This window comes from Triticum dicoccoides, chromosome 1B (genome assembly GCF_002162155.2).
Source record: "Triticum dicoccoides isolate Atlit2015 ecotype Zavitan chromosome 1B, WEW_v2.0, whole genome shotgun sequence".
In the NCBI taxonomy this organism is placed as follows: Eukaryota; Viridiplantae; Streptophyta; class Magnoliopsida; order Poales; family Poaceae; genus Triticum; species Triticum dicoccoides.
Genome location: NC_041381.1, coordinates 695,481,912 through 695,501,682, shown reverse-complemented (window position 1 = coordinate 695,501,682; position 19,771 = coordinate 695,481,912). Strand labels below are relative to the sequence as shown.

General features: G+C 44.6%; 1 pseudogene; it reads right to left on the bottom strand.

Annotated features, from left to right (window-relative positions):
• Positions 1-1,240: 1,240 nt before the first annotated feature.
• Positions 1,241-9,516, bottom strand: LOC119350986 (annotated as a pseudogene).
• Between the last annotated feature and the right edge of the window lie 10,255 nt (positions 9,517-19,771).

Genomic DNA, 19,771 nt, shown 5'->3' with positions numbered 1-19,771 from the left:
TGCAGGTCCATCCGGCGCCAACGCGGTGTCGCCTGCGGGTGCCGCTTTCCTTCCTGAAGGGCGTCGGTGTTACCCATCCCCTACTCCTTTCCACGTGCCGGGGGAGGCCCTAGGACATGTCCGGGCAGCAGCATCGTTGACGTCACATCCCTTCTTGGAGGTGCTTCTTGGTACGCGGCGGTTCGAAGCCTTGGTGTGCGGTGGGACGAATGTAGAGGGAACTACGGTGGCGGTTCATCCGTGCTTTGTCGAGCTGCCGTTGTTGGCATTTAGTTCTTCTTTCTTTCTCTTTTGGGCTTGATGTGCTGTTCGCCCCAGCAGTTATCTTGTGATCGGTGGAAGTTGCTTTATAATATAAAGGGGGAAACCCTTTCTTGGATATGGACCGGGGGGTATTGGAATGCATTCCATGGGTATTTGGTGAATCCATTTGTACGATTCAAAGGATTTCCGTAGGAAAATTCCTACGGAATCGAATCCTACAAAATTCTCATGAAATTCTTTCAATCCAAAAGGGGTGAAAGTATGGAAGTTTGTTCAGGTGTAGTGGCGCTAAACACAGGGAGATGACAGCAGCAAACCGACAGAGACAGGCAAAGATGCAGAGCACAGCAGCAGAACGCATGCACGGGAAGAAAGTGAGAACGCCATGTAGAAGAGAAAGGAGGCAGTGCTAAATATGCAGCCAATTTTTATTTACCATAACAAATTGCTAGTAGCTTCCACTCCAAAATTTATCCCTGGTAGTTATGGTGGAATGATTCGCGCACTTAACCAGTTAATCAAACAGTCTGGTTTGTTAAATTAGTCTGGACAAACAAATACTCCCGCTCTCAAAAAATAAATGGATAACCGTTTACCCTTCAAAATGTTAAATAGATACCCATTTAAGCATGGACATGGTCCTGGATTCGTGGCTATTTTTTTTGTAAGTTCATGCTAGAAAATCTCGAAGGAGTAGGTCTGATGAAAAATCTACTAGTAATAAGTTCTGATGCTTATATTGTTATTAGTGGTTTCCTGTTAACTTTGAGCGTTTGACTGCAAGGAGAAAAAAAAAAGGAAGACATCTATTTGGATATGGAGCAGAAATGAGTATAACTTAGTACTGGTAGAAGCGAAGCATTTTTTTCATTTAACCGTGCGTGGGCTAGACAAATGAACAGGTCAATGGCCTGAAAATTGCAGTATATAAATTTGTTTTTGTGAGAAGCGATATAACGAGATTAACATATAGTGATTAAATTCTCTGCCATTGCACGTACCCGCGACGGAATGGCAGTCGTATTCCCTGGAGCTCGCCACAATCACGTATGACCACAAACTTTATTTTAGAAACAACTGTTGCGTCACCAATGGATCTGAGGCCTGGACACGATGAAATTCTCAGTTTCTCCAGAGCTGGAGAACTCCCTGACTGGCTATTGTCGATGTCAATGAGTTTTAGGCCTTCACAACCTGACAAATGGAGCTTTTTCAGAGAGGATGGAAATGACATTACCCTCTGTGGATTCAACTTGGGACAATCGAAAATTTCCAACTCCTGCAACCGGTAAAGCTGATCAACACTGAGGGAAGTCAACTCTTGACAATTACGAACTAGAATGATCTTCACTACAGGTAGATAATCTGTCGTCAGAAATTCATCAAGGCTCAATAGTGCGTTGCAACACCCAATATATACTTCAGAAAGAAATGACAAACATTTAACACCATTGCTGCTGCTGCTACTTGCTCCAGAGACACTTATTGATATAAGAGAGTCGCAAGACATAATATGTAGTTTCTCTAGGGTTGGAAGATTGCTACTCCACAGATGCAGGGGAATAGATGTTAACGATTTGCACATCTGAATTTTCAAAACAGTGAGAGAGGTGAGGTCACGGAAGCTTCTCACAAAGTGATCCATGGAATAGCCTGAACTATAAAGGTCTATCTTGGTAAGGGAAGTAGGTAAAACCACCAAGCTTTGCCAATCGATTTCATCACAAGCCCTTATAATTAACTCTTCAAGACGACTAGAGATATCTGATCCTGTTGTATAATTAAGTGAACCCTCTCCCTCTGACAGGAAAAGGAATGGTATGCTCTTGATTTTGCGACACACAGAAAATTGAAGTGCAGATAACCTTGGCAGGAGCTTGGGCCGGAGCCAGCTAGGAAAAGATTCACCTCCATAACCATGCACATGCAAATGTCGGAGATTACAGTGAGGTAATGCTTCCATCTGGTTTTCCATCATCTCCACCGTCATACGACTAGTTCCCTGATCGGACCATTTTAGGCAGAGCTTGTCGGACTGGTCCCTGTCATAAGTGAACTTTTTTGATTTAATTTTCTGTAAGATGATGGCATCACTGAAGCCTGGAGGAAACCTTTCGAATACACAACCGTCAGCATCTATAGTTTTGAGATGGTGAAGGCGACAAACCGATGAAGGAAGGGTGCTGAAAGTAGAACCACCGAGTAAACCAAGGTAACGCAGATGCTTCGAGTTACCCATGCTCTCAGGTAGCTTTTTTACTTTGGAGAGCTTAAAACTGAATACACGGATTTTCAGTAGTTCCTTGAACCAATCGTCAATCACCGGAGCAAAATCTTTTGCTGCGCTATATGATTCATTGCATACCAGGGACCTCAAACTTTTCTTGTTGCAAATGCTCTTCAACTCAGAACAGGTAATTTTTCCATTTGTGAATATTGACAGATGACGGACATTTGAAGGGACTTTATCTAGGTCACTCGCATGCTTTATGATGAAGCACTCATCCTTTGAGACCAGTTGGGCAGTATCATGCAATAGATCATGAATTACATAAAGTTCACTTCGATGAGATGCTCTCTGAACGATTTGCAAGGGCATCAAAGCACAATGATGCTTCTTGGGGACCCACCACATATCCTTGTGCTGTCCATATATCGGCTAGAAAACCTTTCTCAAATTTGTGATCCTTGGGATACAATGCACAAATTGAGAAGCATCTCTTTAACTTTTGGGGTAGGTACATATAGCTCAGTCGAAGGACTGGCAAAATGTCAGTAGCTGTTTGTTCTAACTGCCAGAGTTCACTTTCCACTATAGTTTCCCAGTGTGATGTACTTAGGTCCATTCTCAACAAGCGTCCAATAGTCTTTGCAGCCAATGGGGAACCCTTCAACTTTGGAAGTATCTTTTCACCAATACCCTCTAATGACTCCCGGTTGTGGCAAAAACTGGCGGATGCCGGGGACCCAAATGCACATAATTTAAAGAACTCCCTGAATACCCCATCTTGTAAGCCCTTTAACTTATAGTGATTCGTAGGGCCAACTACGTTAGCAACCTCGGGAGATCTAGTGGTGATCAAAATCCTACTTCCTTCGGAACCATTTGTCAAAGGTGCACAAAGCCTCTTCCATCCTGCCCCATCATCCTTCAAGATATCATCCCACATGTCATCAACGACAAGTAAGAACTTTTTGGACTTGATACAGTTTTCTAGTTTTCTCATAAGAAAATCCAGGTTATTAGATGAGGCATCTTTTCCCAGGTGTTCTATAATCTCTCTGGTTAACCTTTTTATGTCAAAATCATCAGAAGCACATGTCCAAATTATGAGATCAAAGTGCTCCTTCACCTTTGAATCGTTGCAGATTTGTTGGGCCATTGTTGTCTTTCCAATACCTCCAATGCCAACTATTGGCAACACAGGCAACTCTGTCATTCTTGCATTAGCTTCAGCACCTCTCTTCCGTGTACTTTTAACTCCTAGTGTTTCCACCAATTGCTTCAGTTCCTCTTCACGGCCGAATATTTTTGGCTCATTAAAGAAAGAGCTTGTTTCTGGCCTAACTGATTTATCAAACTTCAGTTCTGCTTGGTGCAAACCCATATCTTTCGCCTGGCGATTGACATGATCTAGTTTTACTTGAATATCGTCGACTTTTCTGATGTAATCGTTAGACCCGACACCGTCTAAGAATTCCAGAAAGGTACCATGCAAGTGATCTTGCCCCAATTTTTTGCTACACTCAACCTTCAACTTGAGGGCATAATAATCAAACTCATCAAGCAGGTCCTCTGCGTCGTACACTGCATCCTTGATATCCGGGAGGAGAACAGCCGCTTTTTCCTTATGGCTTTGCCACTCAACCTTATCAATGAGGTCAAGCATCTTGGGCATAGTTGTCTTCAGCTTCCAAAGACAATTCTTCAGCTGCCGAAGTTTAGTGTCCAGCTGCTCAATTTCCTCTTGAATCTGGCGCTGTGCAGCTGCGTTCTCTTCATCTGGTGACTCTGGGGTGTTCCGTCTATAACGCATGGCCGTTATGATGCCTGACGCCATCCAGCTGAAGAATTGGTGACATGCATTGATGTTGGAAAGTACCTCAGCATAATCATTGAATTTTGTCAAGGCCATGGCCACAAACAGATGAGTACTACTGCGATCATATAAACAGAATTAAGCTTAGTTCAAAGGGTACGATATAGAAAATACGCGATCATTTAGAATGGGGAGAGCAGCAGCATGAAGATGTGGTCTTACTTGGAGAGATGCTTCTTGTTCAAAGTGGTTGGTCAGAGTGAATCGATGACCAGGGCAATGATCACTCTGGTGGAAACAAAGGCAATGACAATACCGGTGCTGCTATTCCCACGCCTTCTACATTGACCTGACCGTCAAGGGCAAACGTATCATGTCTGAACTAGTACTAAGCATACATCTAATTCAACCAACTATTTATATTAAGTTTCAAAAGTCGTACATTACACAAAGGTAGAATAACAAACGAACAAAAAACACAACAACATATCTGAAAACTCAGAGGTCAACCTGAGCTAAGGCGAACACTCTATTCTACCCCTGAAACTACTATAATATTATGCTGCATAGGGGAACAAGTGCTGCTAAAACAGGTTGGGAAGAGCCAAACTATTGAAAAATTGATTTTTAGCAGCAAATTATTAGTAATTATGCCACTGTTCATTGCAAATTAGCACTAAATTCCTGATGTTAGGGGGACCAGGGCCCCTACTAACCCCCTGTCTCCGCCACTGAGTGCCAGGGCTCCGTGCGGATTAGTTTGCGTCAGTGTGTGCAACGTTATAGCAGCATATATATATATATATATATATATATATATATATATATATATATATATATATATATATATATATATATATACTATCTCTACTCCTAAAGTCCTAATGGAGCAGTTGGTAGCCTGGTACGGTTTATTTTCGTCCGGTTTTACTTCATTCCACCTCCCACCAAGAATGCCCGGGCGTGGATCACGGCGTCGAGGATGACCGTGGCGGGAGGCGGGTCATCAGACCGCCACGTGGATGCGGTCACATTATATTTCTTGTCAGTCAAACAAAGAGCCGGAGGCTACATTCTCAAATCAAGTGTGTCCATTTAAATGTCAAGAAATTTGTTAAGGGCATATGTCCTACATTAGTCAGTAGTCGTCGTCTTCGTCGTTTGTAGCAGTCATTCATGCGAAAATATTTTAGAAATTGAGCACTAAATCAATATGGAAATCAAACCATTGATACAATTATTTAGCCATACAGTTAATTACGTATGCAATTAATTATGTCCAATTAAATATAATTTTTTTCGCACCGAGTCAATTCAGAAATCAAGTTATTCATGCACTTAGTAGCCTGGTACAGTTTATTTTCGTATGATTTTTCTCCGTCTCACCTCCCACACCCCCTCACACTAGTTTTTCTCCCTCCCATTAAAAAACCAAATTCAATTAAGGAAGATCTTGCTTCGTGTCTCCTTTAGTAGGTGTTGATTCAATTGTACCACGTAAACAATAAGTAATTAAGAATTCAGAAATTGCATCATACATATGTAACTTCCCTAAAAGACAGACATAAGATTTTTCTCGATATCCTTTCATAATAAATTAATATAATACTTCATAACAAATTTCTAATCCCCCGTGCTATATTATTTATTATTATCATTGTCTCTACTATTAATTAGTTGACAGTCACAAGTTTCCTATGGGTGTACGCATCCGCGCGCTCCTGTGGAGGGACGTCATGCACGACACCATGAAAGATGTCATGGTTGGGCCTAACCCTGGCGTAATGCTCGAGAATGCCAGAGCATGGATCACGACATCAAGGACGACCGTGGTGGGAGGTGGGTCGTTAGACCCCATGTGGACGCGGTCATATATTATATTTCTTGTCAGTCAAATAGAGAGCCAGATGGCTACATTCTCAAATCAAGTGTGTCCATTTAAATGTCAAGAAATTCGTTAAGGGAATATATCCTACATTACTCGGTAGTCGTCGTCATAGTCGTTTGTAGCAGCCATTCATGCAAAAATAATTTAGAAATCGAGCACTGAATCAATTTGGAAATCAAACCATTGATGCAATTAATCAGCTAGACAGTTAATTACGTATGCAATTAATTAGGTCCATTTGAATAGGCATTTTTTCACACCGAATCAATTTTAAAATTGAGTCATTAGTGCAATTAATTAATTTGTTAGACAATTCTTTATGCCTACAGATAATTAGAAGTAGGGATTTTTTCCAATTAGTCGGATAATTAATTGATTTGGTTGGCAGTTAATTAGGCATGCAGAGAAATAGGTAGGTCGTTAATTTTTTGTGTATTTAATTAATTAAGCAAGCAGTTATGGCGAATCATTTTGAAAGCGCTCATGGGCAAGAACGATCAACGGGCTCTCAGCTACATGGCCAAGCACTGAGCACCGCTTGCCAACATGGACAACGGCCACCATGCGCTTGCAACATGGGCGACCTAGCGTTCACCAAGATGGATGAAGTCTATGCTCCGCAGGATGTCCACTCGCTGATGGTTGCCGGAATATTCGCAGGTGAGGACAACACGACACAACACTAGCCAGGTGGTTCATGCTATAATAAAAAGGAAGAGTGTTCCAAAAACAAGAAGGAAAAAAGAACTAAAGCCACTAAATGGTGCATGGTGTTGAAGAAAGAAAGAGTGTTTCAAATAATAAGAGAAAAAAAAGAAAGAAAGAGTATTCTAGGAAATAAGTAGGAACAAGAACTAAAGTTGGTGAGGAATGAGAAAGAAGAAGATGAGGCATCGATGATGAACACACTAATGTTGACTTGGTGCTAATTGGCGCCAATGAAACGGGTTGGCGAAGAGGCGAGGAGTAGAAGATGTAGGGAAATACGAGGAAGAGATGAACGACAATTATCTAGCATATGTGGGATGGAGGTGGAGCTTATTGGTGACTAGGAATGATCTCTGTAGTCATTTGTTGTTTTGTGTCAATAGTATGTGTTAGTTTAACCCAGTCGATTATATTGTAAACAGGAAAAAATTTCATCCTTATTGCAATGCACGGCGAAAATAGGATGGCCGTCATCTGCTTTTAAAGGAGGTGGCTTCAGTGAGAGAGAAAAAGAGAAATGTCCCGCTACGACGGAAAATTGATCAGGAATGAGAGGTTTCGATAGAAAAAGGGAAAGTGCGTCATTGGATGGAGTTTTTGTGTTGAATTTGGGTGTTACAGATATTGCGGATAGCCCATAGCAACATACAGGCGTTTTGCTAGTGTTACTATCTAACCCGATTCAAACACAAACCACTTATACTCCCAGTGGTTAGCACCACACGCCCTTTATTTTTACTTTTTTAAAGCGGGCCAACAGGGAAGCCGATACTCTTGCAAAAGAAAAAAACTCTGTAAAGATTAATCAATTTGCGAGCGGTCCAAGGTATGCCAACATGATAGCCATGTGCACGGGTTTTTTCTATTCTGAATCGGTTTAGGTTTTATATGATAAAATAAACGAGTTTATGGCCCAAATGTGATCACTTCCTGAGTTATTGGCCTAAAGTGTGCCGTGAACTCTACTCTTGCGGAGGACGTTTTCTTTCTTCCACTGAAAGAAAGAGGGCCCTAGCCGTTTCTCGTGCCTCCCGCCGGTGCCGCCGTCGGTCTACCTCATCTTTTGTGGTCTTAGGGCCATGGAGGCATAGTGGATCCTGGCCCTTGACGGCGGGAGGACTTTGTTTTTCATGCTCTTTTGAGTTTTGTTAGGGTTTGTGTCCTACTCAGAGAAGCGAGGCGATAGTGGTTCTCTGAAGATGGAATAAGGTTATCCCGGCCTTGTCCCCGTTCCGATGATGTTTCTAGCATAGTCAGAGGGCGTGTGGAGGTTTGCCTCCGGCGGATCTCATAGGATTCGGTCGGTGTTCGTCTTCGGTGGATCTACGTGGATCTTGTCTTCTTTCGTCTGTGTTCGTATGTCTACGGATGGGATCCTTCCGATCTACACTTCTCTTCATCGGCAGCGATTGCTGTTCTGACGCGCTGGTCCTACGGGGTCTTAGCACGACGACTTTCCGACTGTCTACTACAACAAGGTTTGTTCGGCACTGATGAGGAAGGGACGAAGACGGCGGCGCGCCTTGGCTTGCTCCAGTGCTAGCAGTCATCATTAGGTCGTCACGGACCTTGATGTATTTTTTACTTCTGGTGTTCTTTGTACTACCTTGACAGTTGATGAATAGATTGGAAGTTATCCCCGCAAAAACAAGTGTGCAACCAGCTTTGAGTTAATGGACTAAAGACGTATTTCACTCTAATATTGCTTGTGTATTCTACCTTTTTGGTGGAGCAAATGGTATCACACGGCCGGCCTCCTCAGATGGCAATGGCATTCAGTAGATTTGTCTGCTCCATCCCTCTTCCTAGTCTCCTCTATTCAATTTCAATGTTTTTTCTGAAAGGTCGGGGGAGGGGGACCCCCAACTGAATAGTTTTTTATTTGTTCATATACTAAAGGGCATAAAGCCTATATTGTTAGGGCGGCGGAAGAGTGAATTGAAAAAAACATCGACACTTCAAGTAAGGTTTGCAGGAACCACACATTTACGGAATTGTGTCAAAAAACACTATTTTTTCATAATTTTTTGCAAAAACACCAGTCACCAGCTTAGGCCGTTTTGAGCACGATTATGACAGATGGGTCCCGCCAGAAGGGATGACGTGGCTAGAAAATAGTCAATTACATCCCGCTACAATTTTATTTTGCAAAAGGATCCCTGAAAAAAAAGCAATCGGGTCCTCTCCGTGAGATCGTGACCTTCATCTCCCACCGCCCCGGTTGTGGACGCCGGCGGCAGGGCACAGGGGAGGTCCGGCGTGGTCTGGGACGGGCAAGAGGGCGTGGATCCAGCGGCGGTGTCGGTTAGGACGGCGAGGCAATGGAGCTCCAACGGCAGCTTGAGCATCAGCGGCCATGGATGAGCTCCAGCTGATCCAGCTTGGGCATCGAGCAGCCATGATTGAGCTCCGGCGCCGTCGGCTTGAGCATCAGGCACGCATCAGAGAGAGATGGGAGAGATTGGGGAAGGCACCGACCTCAGAGAGAGATGGGAGAGATAGGGGAGGGTACCGCCGGCAGCGGAGCTCACGGTTGAGGGACATGGACTGCACCTCCATGCCCACTGTTAGTGGATTTGCCTCGTTGATGCGCAGCTCCGGCCGGAGCTCATCCATGGCCGCCGTTGTCGCGCCTCCTCTTCACGCCTACGCGGGCCGCCGTCGCACGTCCTCTTCTCCTCGCCGGAGCCGATGCAGGTGAGCAACAAGGGGAGGCCGAGGCCGGGGAGTGGGAGGAAGGTGGGGGCGGGGGAATAGAGGAGGAGAAGGAGAAGGAGGCGGGGCGTCGTGGAGCCGTTGTCCATGCCGAGCTCGCCGGCCGGGAGCTCGTGCGCACGGCTGAGGAGATGACCTTATCCTCTCTTTTTTTATTTGAAAAGATGACCTTATCCCCTCAGGCTCTTTTTCAAATCAGTCCCTGTTATTATATCTATTTGCGAACCGTTATGTTGTGCCACGTCACCCCTTTTGGCGGGACCCACCTGTCATAATCGTGCTCAAAACGGCCTAAGCCGGCGACTAGTGTTTTTTGCAAAAAATTATGAAAAAAAAACTAGTGCTTCTTGGCACAATTCCGTAAATGTGTGGTCTCTGCAAACCTAACTTGAAGTGTCGATGTTTTGCAATTCACTCGCAGCGGATAGAGGAGGGGGTAGAGCGTCCTCATGGCACAAGCACCAGAGACGCGAAAGATGGGGTGTCACCGTTGAAGACGACCCCGTTGCGGTGCTTCGATAGCCACTAGCAACAAACGAGAACGAACAAAGGCCTCCCACACCTTTCTGCAAAAAGAAAAAAGAAAAAGAAAAAGCCTCCCACACCAACTGAGACTCCAACATACGGCCGGAAGCGTTGGGCGAAGGGGCACCGGAAAACAAGGTGATCGGCCGTTTCACAGGGCGCCTCACAGAAGGTGCAGCAGAGATGATGTGTTTCCTGAGCAGCGCACTCCGGGTGTTGATCCGGCCTTGAACCAGCAGCCACGCAAAGAAACTAACCCGAGACAGGGCTCGGCTCCGCCAGACAAAATCGTGGAACGGGACGACCACCCCACCAAAAGAGCAGTTAATTCAGCGACTGAACGTCCATCCAATCTCTATTGCCAATAATCTCAATAAATTCATCCCACGACGAGACAAGAATTATGGAATGGAGAGAAAAATTAGTTACACTTTGGGTACTCCCTCATTACTTCCTTCATTCCTAAATATAAGTCTTTTTAGAGATTCAACTACAAACTACATATAGATGTATATAGACATATTTTAAAGTGTAAATTTACTTATTTTGCTTTGAATATAGTCCATATTTGAATAAAAATATTTATATTTAGAAACGGGAGTACAGAAAGAAAATCTCAGATGAACCGGGTTCTGATTGACCACCAGCTCACACGTACGTACACGTTCATTCTTTTCCTCAATTCGGGATGAACAGTTTCAGAGATGGAATTTCTTCTGCAAACAATCTAGTGAATTCTAATAAACTGACGGTAGCCTTAGAACAGAATCAACTCCTATTTTGTAAACTGAAATTAACAAGCAGAACAGAACCGACTCATTTTTCAGCATCACAGAACAAACCAACTCTGAACAGAGTAGGTTCTTCAATTAAAGCTAGTGGCAGCGCGTGAACAGTATTCGCAGCAGCACCTGATGTAATCATTTTAAGAGGATCTTCTGGCTTCTCCAAGGAGAAGAAGATAATTACCCGGATAAACCCTGGTGCGTAGGGACTGAAGGAGAGCTTCAGATTTCGCCTTGCCTACTCCCCCGGTATGGCTACTTGGCCACGGAACGTTCCTGAAGCCATCAAGGAGAGGAGACGGGGATGCGCTCGCATAATTTACTTCCCTTTAAACGACACAAACACCGGGCAAAAACACCGGCCAGCATGCTGGCCGTGTCTTTGTTTATAGTATAATATAATAATAAAAACACACCGTACCAGGAGCTACCGCATAACACCGGCCGGTATGACGACATCTACAAAGTGCGAACAGGTCAACAAATTGGCCGGCACGACCGCCCACGCACCCACCTCGAGGAACCCACATCCTTCGAGTTTTTCTTTTGTTTTAGGACAATTCGAGGATATAGCTATGTCTACCAACAGGCTGACAAAGGTGGCACACTTGGTGGTGCAACCTAGTCAAACTGCCGTTATGCCTGGAAGACACATACTAAAAGGGGTAGTTGTCTTACACGAAACCCTACATGAAATTCACTCGAAGAAACTCGATGAAGTGATATTCAAAATGGATTTTGAAAAGACTTATAATAAAGTCAAGTAGCCTTTTCTACAGCAAGCTATGCGCATGAAAGGTTTCAATGAGGTCTGGAGGAATCAGTTGGATTCCTTTGTCCAGAAAGGCAGTGTTGGAATAAAGGTCAATGATGATATTGGACATTATTTTCAAACGCATAAAGGCATGAGGCAGGGTGACCCAATGTCTCTGATACTGTTCAATATTGTGGCTGACATATTGACAGTACTCATAGGCCGGGCCAAGGAAAAGGGGCTGATTGGTGGACTAGTTCTTCATCTGGTGGATGGGGGAGGGGTCTCCATCTTACAATATGCGGATGACACAATATTATTTATGGAACATGACCTTGCACAAGCTCGAAACTTGAAACTCATCCTTTGCCTTTTTGAGGAATTGTCGGGGTTGAAGATCAATTTTCACAAAAGTGAGCTCTTCTGTTTTGGAAGGGCCAAAGATGACCAACAAGAGTACAAGCACCTGTTCGGCTGTGAACTGGGATCGCTGCCCTTTAGTTATCTTGGCATTCCAATCCATCATAGGAAATTGACTAATAAAGAACGGAAATGTATCGATGATCGATTCGAGAAGAAACTTAAGCTTATGTCATATGGAGGACGCCTAGTATTAATTAATTCGGTACTAACGAGCATGCCGATGTTCCTCCTGTCTTTTTTTCGAAGTACCCAAAGGGGTACGCAAGATATTAGACTTTTATCGAACTCGATTTTTCTAGCAATCGGACGAGGTTAAGACAAAATATGGTCTGGCAAGATGGGATATTATTTGTCGACCAAAGGACCGGGGGGGTCAAATGGTTATATCGATTATCGCTGCATTCCGAAGGAATGTGGGCCCAGATTCTTCGCAACGAGTATTTACACTCCAAAACTCTAGCCCAGGTTACTGTAAGACCTAATGATTCACCATTTTGGAAGGGACTCATGAGAGTGAAAGATACTTTCTTCCATAGGGTGAAGTTTAGTGTTGGAGACGGCTTAACAATAAGGTTTTGGGAGGATACGTGGTTAGGTGATACGCCGCTAGCTCTCCAGTATCCTTCTTTGTATCATATTGCTCAACATAAGGAAGAATACGTGGCAACGGTGATGCAGACGGTACCCTTGAATGTCCAGTTCAGGCGATCTCTAGTGGGGGAACGCTGGACTTCTTGGCTGCACTTAGTGAGGAGGCTAATGGAGGTGCACCTTTCCGATGAGGAGGATTATTTTATATGGAAGCTCACGAATAATGGCTTGTTCACAGTCAAGTCTATGTACTTAGATCTCATCAACTCTGGCCCAATCCTGCGATCGCTTCATATTTGGCAAGTTAAAGTGCCCTTACGAATTAAGATATTTATGTGGTTTGTCCACAAACAAGTGATTCTAACCAAAGATAACTTACTGAGGCGGAGATGGGTAGGTAGCTCGAGGTGTTGTTTTTGTGATCAAGATGAAACAATACAACACCTATTTCTTGATTGCCCTCTTGCAAAGTTACTTTGGCGATCGGTGCATGTAGCCTTCAATATTTCACCTCCTGATAGCATGGAAGCGTTGTTTGGAACGTGGCTTGATGGAGTGAATGTTCACATCGCGTGTAATATACGGATCGGAGTATGCGCACTTATTTGGGCTATATGGAACTGTAGGAATGATATGATTTTTAACAGAAAACCTATGACTAATTTCTTGCAGGTCATATTCCGGGCTACGGCATGGATCCGTACTTGGTCATTACTCACTCCTACGGCCTCCAGGGAGCAGCTGGCTACTGGGTGCAACCGATGGGAGATGGCAGCACGGGTTTTCTTCAACCGGTTTGGATGGCGATCACTGCATAGGATAGGTCCTTAGTGGATCCTCGTTCAGCCGGATGCGGCTTTGAGACTTGTACTCTTTATTTTTTTCGTTTGCTCCTTTTGTGAGCATACTTTGCACTTCAGACTTTGATACTGTCGTTTTTTTTAATAAAGTGGCCGCATGCATCTATCCGATTCAGAGGCCGGGGGATGACCTCCTTTTCCAAAAAAGAAGCTATGTCTAATCTTATATCCATCACCTACTCCCTTTGTTTTTATTTACTTCGCATATTAGTTTTGTCTCAAGTCAAACTTTTCAATCTTTGATCAAGTTATACAAAAAGTTACAAACTCGTTATTTCACATCTACATACACACACACACACACACACACACACACATCCTACCACTAGGGGTAACTATCTCCATCCTTACTTCCGTTCAATCTCATCAGGTGCGGCCGTTGATTAACGGGTTCCCTTCACTACTAGAAAAATCCTTACCAGTAGCGCTGGTTTTTTAGCTATTAGTAGCGCGGGCAGGCGCGCTACTGCTACGATGCTACAGCTAATTTTTAGCAGTAGCGCTTGTTTCAACCAGCGCTACTGCTACCTATGTCTAGTAGTAGCGCGCCTCTATCCATCGCTACTGCTAATACTAGTAGCATGGCTCTACAACCAACACTAATGGTAATGCAGCGCTACTACTACTCCAAAACCCCACGCTACTGCTAGTATTTTTTTTATTTTACTATATTCATATTTTTACAGGTTTTATACAATTACAACATACGCATACACTGAAACTATATGAAAAATGAATGTCTCATCATCATCATCAAAGTGGTACAACATAGTCTCATCATATCATCATTATCAAACACAAATGAGGTCGATCTCATCATCATCTTGAAATAGCGATAGAAGTTAATGATCACATGTCTCTTACATTGTCACAGTAGACACATGTTTCATCATCTACCTAAACTATGACATACGAGATAAGAGCAATCACGATGATCAAAAGCGGTATTATGTAGTAGTTTTTGCAGCGGCGCTGGTTTTGAATCCCCTTTTGTGCTATGAATCTCAAGTAACTAGTTTCGGCTTCCGCTCTACTATCAAACCCTTTCTGGCTTCCGCCGGAGAAGCCAGAGACTTGCACCTGACACTCTGGCCACTCATCATACACACCCGGAACATGCCCTGTATACACGGCATACCACTTCCTCACCATCGTTGATCTATATACCTGTCAGCGATGCACACACACACACAGATATATATATATATATATATATATATATATATATATATATATATATATATATATATATATCATGAAGCGAATTCAATGAAACAATTATGAAATAGAAGCAACATATATAGTAAACATAGTTAACAAATTTCATCATACCGAAAGTAATTAACTAGAGCGCGACACCATACATCTAATAGTTTCGTCGTACTGAGAGATTCGAAGTTTCATCGTACAGAAAGTAACAAGTAACTAAACAGACACATTGTTTTTAAGCAGTGCACTCTTCCCATCTGTCCATATCTGGAAGGGTGTCACCAAGCTTAGTGAAAGGCGTCATGTCCTGACGCTGTAGGCAATGCGGGTTCAGACGTCAGCTCGCGATATTGGGCCGCCGTAGAACATCCCATTCTCTTTGAGGACATCTTTCATGATGATGGACACAATTTCCTGCTGGATCCGGTAAAAATCATTTCGAAGTCGATTATCCGGCACGGCTCCAAAGGCTTCGGCCCATCTCTGGATATGGGTATCGGATGAAGATTTCATGCTAAGTGATTGCACATCCCTTCTGTACTCCATCATTAGATGGATGACGTAGAATCCATCGTTCTCACTTCTTGCCGGTTGCTGAATGCAACAGAAGTCAGTCTTGCGGCCGAAACAGAGCCTGACCTTATTTTTCTTTTGCTTTGGATGTAGCCACCCCGCATGCTGAAGCCCAGCATTGCTCTGTCCAGAACATACTTTATGTGTGTGTAATATTTCTTCTGTATGTTCTTCGACGGGTCCAAATATAGAGCGCGGGAGTAACAAGGGTAAAGAACGATGAGAACGGCACGACACCCCCCGTTGTGCAAAATATACGATCAAGTTAGCCTCCATGCGTGCAAAGTAATTATTGAAATGCACGAAAGGATGTATGTGTTATAGTGCTATCCGCGGATGACTTACCCGGGATGATAAGGTAGGAGAATCATTTCTTTGTCCTTATTGCTGACCAAGAATTCTTTGATGTACTGACTCGCATATTGACGGTTGGCATCGTTGATTGACAAGAAGCCCTCATGCTTGTAGTATAGGTCCGCGACCGCAAGATCGGTGACTTGCTCTCTCCTGACGATGTAGTTCATGTGCAGCGCATACAGGCGGACGAACGTAAAATCGGGTGTCCTCATTTGAAACATCTGGAAGATGTAATCCAACCTCAGGAAGAAGAGGTCCGCGGGGCATGTGTGGATGTACATCTTGCAACTGCTCGGCACATGAACCGTATAAAGTGAGTATTCTGGATCATCCGAGGTGAGGAGGCTTCTCTCTGTCGAAAGCACATGGTCATGGAGTCTCCTGAGATCCCCTGTTATGGTAGCTAGTGCATTCGCCGGTACCATTGGCTCTCCCGCGACATGGATTAATGGCGCATGTTTCATCGGTACACTGTCAACCTTGGTCGAAGGCAGCTGGCTGCTAGAACCAACATTGCCAGCTTTATTGGATTTTCTCACCGTCGGTCTCTTCCTCTGCTTCTTCTTGGTGGGCTAAGGTGCTGGTGGGTCTGTCAGAGCCTCCATGAGCACCACCCCTAGTGTTGTCGGGCTCAACATTGTACGACTCTGGATAATTAATTGAGCTTGGCTGGAACCGGCATCTGGAGGCGTGTCCTGCGAGGATTGCATGAACAAAGACTTCTTGCACTCCCGAGGACGTTCCGGCTCTGGTACATGCATCTCATATTCATATGGTTGACTCAGTGTTACTTCATGGTCATAGCCGGTATTGATATACTGGAGAGGGTCCTCGGCCTCCTCCATGTCATCATCCATATCCTCTTCCATGGGGCAGATGGCATCATCTGCTGGAACGATTGGCCCTCCTTCCTCGTGTCTCTCGATCTCAACAAGCAGCACAGACGATAGTTGTACTTGTGTAGGAGGGGTTGTGGTCATACCTTCCTGAGGTCCCGTTGCACTACTAGGGAAAACCTTATACACAGAAACTTACCAGTAGCGCGGGACAAAAAGAAGCGCTACTACAATTTACCACTAGCGCATGTTATCCAAACGCGCTACAGGTAAGATCATAGCAGTAGCGCGTCTAACTGTAGACGCGCTACTACTACAATTCCCCTTACTATTCTCGCCAGGCTACCTATAGTACTAGCGTGCCTAGGGAAAGTGCATTGTTGCTAACTTTGTTGTAGCAGCGTGTTTCGTGCAGAAAGCGCTACTGCTAAGGAAAGGAAAATAAAATGAAAAACATATAGAAAAGTAAATGAAAATGAAAGAAATAGAAAAAGGGGAAGGAGAAAAAGAAAATGTGAATGAAAATAAACGAAAAAGAAAAATAAAGGAGAAATGCGTACCAACAGCGGGCTTTATGGACAGGCGCTATAGCTAATGTAGCAGTAGCGCTTTCCATGGAACGCGCTGCTGCTACTTTCCACTTAACGAACTGTTATTTCTTCCCCAATGCCCCCCTTCCCCCAAATCCAACACGCGTGTGCGTCTGCTGTCGCCGCCGTCATCGCCCGGCTGCCGCGCGCTCTCCCGCCGCCCTCCGCACGCGGTCGACGCCCCCCGACCCCGACCTCGACGCCGCCCCCTACCCCGACCTCGACGCCCCCCTACATCACCGCCCTTCGCTGTGCGCCCGCCGCCCCAACCCCGACCCCGTCCCCGACCTCGACGGCGCGTGCCCCTCTCCCTAACTCCGCCGGCGCCAGAGGTGAGCACGCCCTCCTCCTCCTCCTCCTCCCCTACCTCTGCCTAGCTAGGGTTCTTAGGGTTAAATTTCAAAGTTCATCTAATTAGTTAGGGTTCATCAAATTAGATGCTAATTATGGCAGTAGTTGTTAAATAGAATTAGTTTTAGAGTTCATCAAATTAGTTAGGGTTAAATTTTAGAGTTCATCAGATTAGTTAGGGTTAAATTTTAGAGTTCATCAAATTAGTTAGGGTTCATTAAATTTTAGAGTTCATCAAATTAGTTATGGTTAAATTTTAGACTTCATCTAAGTAGTTTTTTGACTGTTTTTTAGTAAGTGTTTAATAGAATTAGTAAGAAAATTAATATAACTAGTTGAACTAGTTTATTTTTAGTAAAATCTATTTTATTTTTATTTATAGTAAGTGCTTAATTGAACTAGTTGAGTTAATACAACTATTTTATTTTTAGTACGAAAATTAATATAACTAGTTTACCCTTTTAGATAAAGCAATTATTCCCGCATCGACATCGACGATGCCTATCCCGCATCCTCGTCGTCGAGTCGGCGGAGGACACCTGCATCACCAGATGGGACATGTCCGGTACTGGGCTCCGCCTGGGTGGTATTGGGAGGCGCTACCTACCGGGGGGCGCAGGTTGCTGGTGAGGAGTCAGCCCGTCATTGACCCGAACCTTCTTTGGTGGCGGTCGCGTGGTCCAGTGACGGTCCAGAGGCTTGAGGACCCCGCGGAGGTGGTGCATAACCGTGTCAGTGAGGAGGACGCGCACGTCCGTCGCTACTTGTTTGCGTTGGAGCACAGGTTCTCCAATACCTGGCAGGTTCTCCAGGGATCTCACTGGAGCTATGATCCTGTGATGGTTCCTTCTCTGTGGGTGTCCACCGTCCGCGCTGATACCCGTCGTGCGCTAGGGTTCTAGTTGTACTAGTGATGTTATATGTATGATACTATTTGGGATGTATAGTCATAATATTCAACGATGTACGGACGCATGAGATGATTTACTTTTGCTTATTGAATGCATGCTAATTTGAATACTTATTTATTTTACGATTTGGTTTTGCTTATTGAATGCTCATGTCAATATGAGTCCTATAAGATATTTTGAAATGTATATCTTGTGTTGCTCAAATAGGATATGTGGTTGCCCAAGTGACCGGTAATGTTTGCAGGTTACACCTCCGAGTGGCCTATGTTTTGGTGGAGTGTTGATTCATTTCCGTTCCGGCAAATTTCAGGTGCTCGATATGTCCTATTTTAGCAAAGGTCATACCGGATGTTTCCGTGAATTTTGGCATGACTTGTGCCAGAATATGTAGGAAATATCGAGTGCCCCGGATTTGTGTATTGAGTATCCTTGTAGTTGCCTTCGATCAATTTTCGATTAATGTTTCAACTATGAACATAGGAAATGTCTGACGATGAAAAGGATTTCGGAATTTGCGAAGACTACGAAGACGAGCGCGGCCTATGCAACAGAATCTTCCTAGATGATGATAGGCGCTTCAGCATCAAGCTGGACGAGAGCTTCGAAGTGGATACAGTAAGTCACAACGACACGTCTTTTTTTGTAATTAAGCATGACATCTGCTTCATTTGCTTCAACTTATAATTTAATTTTTTTACTATTCTACTAGCGTATCCCCTGCCATGCAAGAGTTTTTGTCTTGGATAAGATAGGTTTTAGTCCTATGCAAACTACTACGGAGGTAAAGAGAGTTAACTTGAAGACCGAGCATCACTACTAGGGAAAACCTTATACATAGAATCTTACCAGTAGCGCTTGTTAAAATGAGGCGCTACTGCTACTTAGCAGTAGCGCGTCGGCTAAAACGGCGCTACTGTTACCTGCTTAGCAGTAGCGCGGCAGGAACAGAACGCGCTAGTACTATAATTGCCACACCGTACCCGACGTGCTAGGTATAGTAGTAGCGCCCTTATAGAATGCTACTACTATGGATTTTAGCAGCGGCGCATTTTGTCTCCCCACGCTACTGTTAAAGCTATTTTCACCTAACCCCCCACGCGGCCTGATTCCCTCTCCTCTGCTTCCTCCCCCAATTCCCCACTCTCTCTTCTCCCCTCGTCGCCTCCGCCGGAGCCCCTCCCCTCGCCCTCGCCGGAGGCCCTGCCCTCACTCTCCGCCGGAGTCTGCCCCTCGACATCGTCACGCACCTGTGCCTCCTCCTCCTCGACCTCGACCTTGCCGGAGCCCCCGCCCTCGCTCTCCGCCGCTGTCTCCCTCGACCCGCCTCGCCACCGTCTCCCCCGACCCCGCCTTGCCGCCATCTCCCCCGACCCCGCCTCACCGCCGTCTCC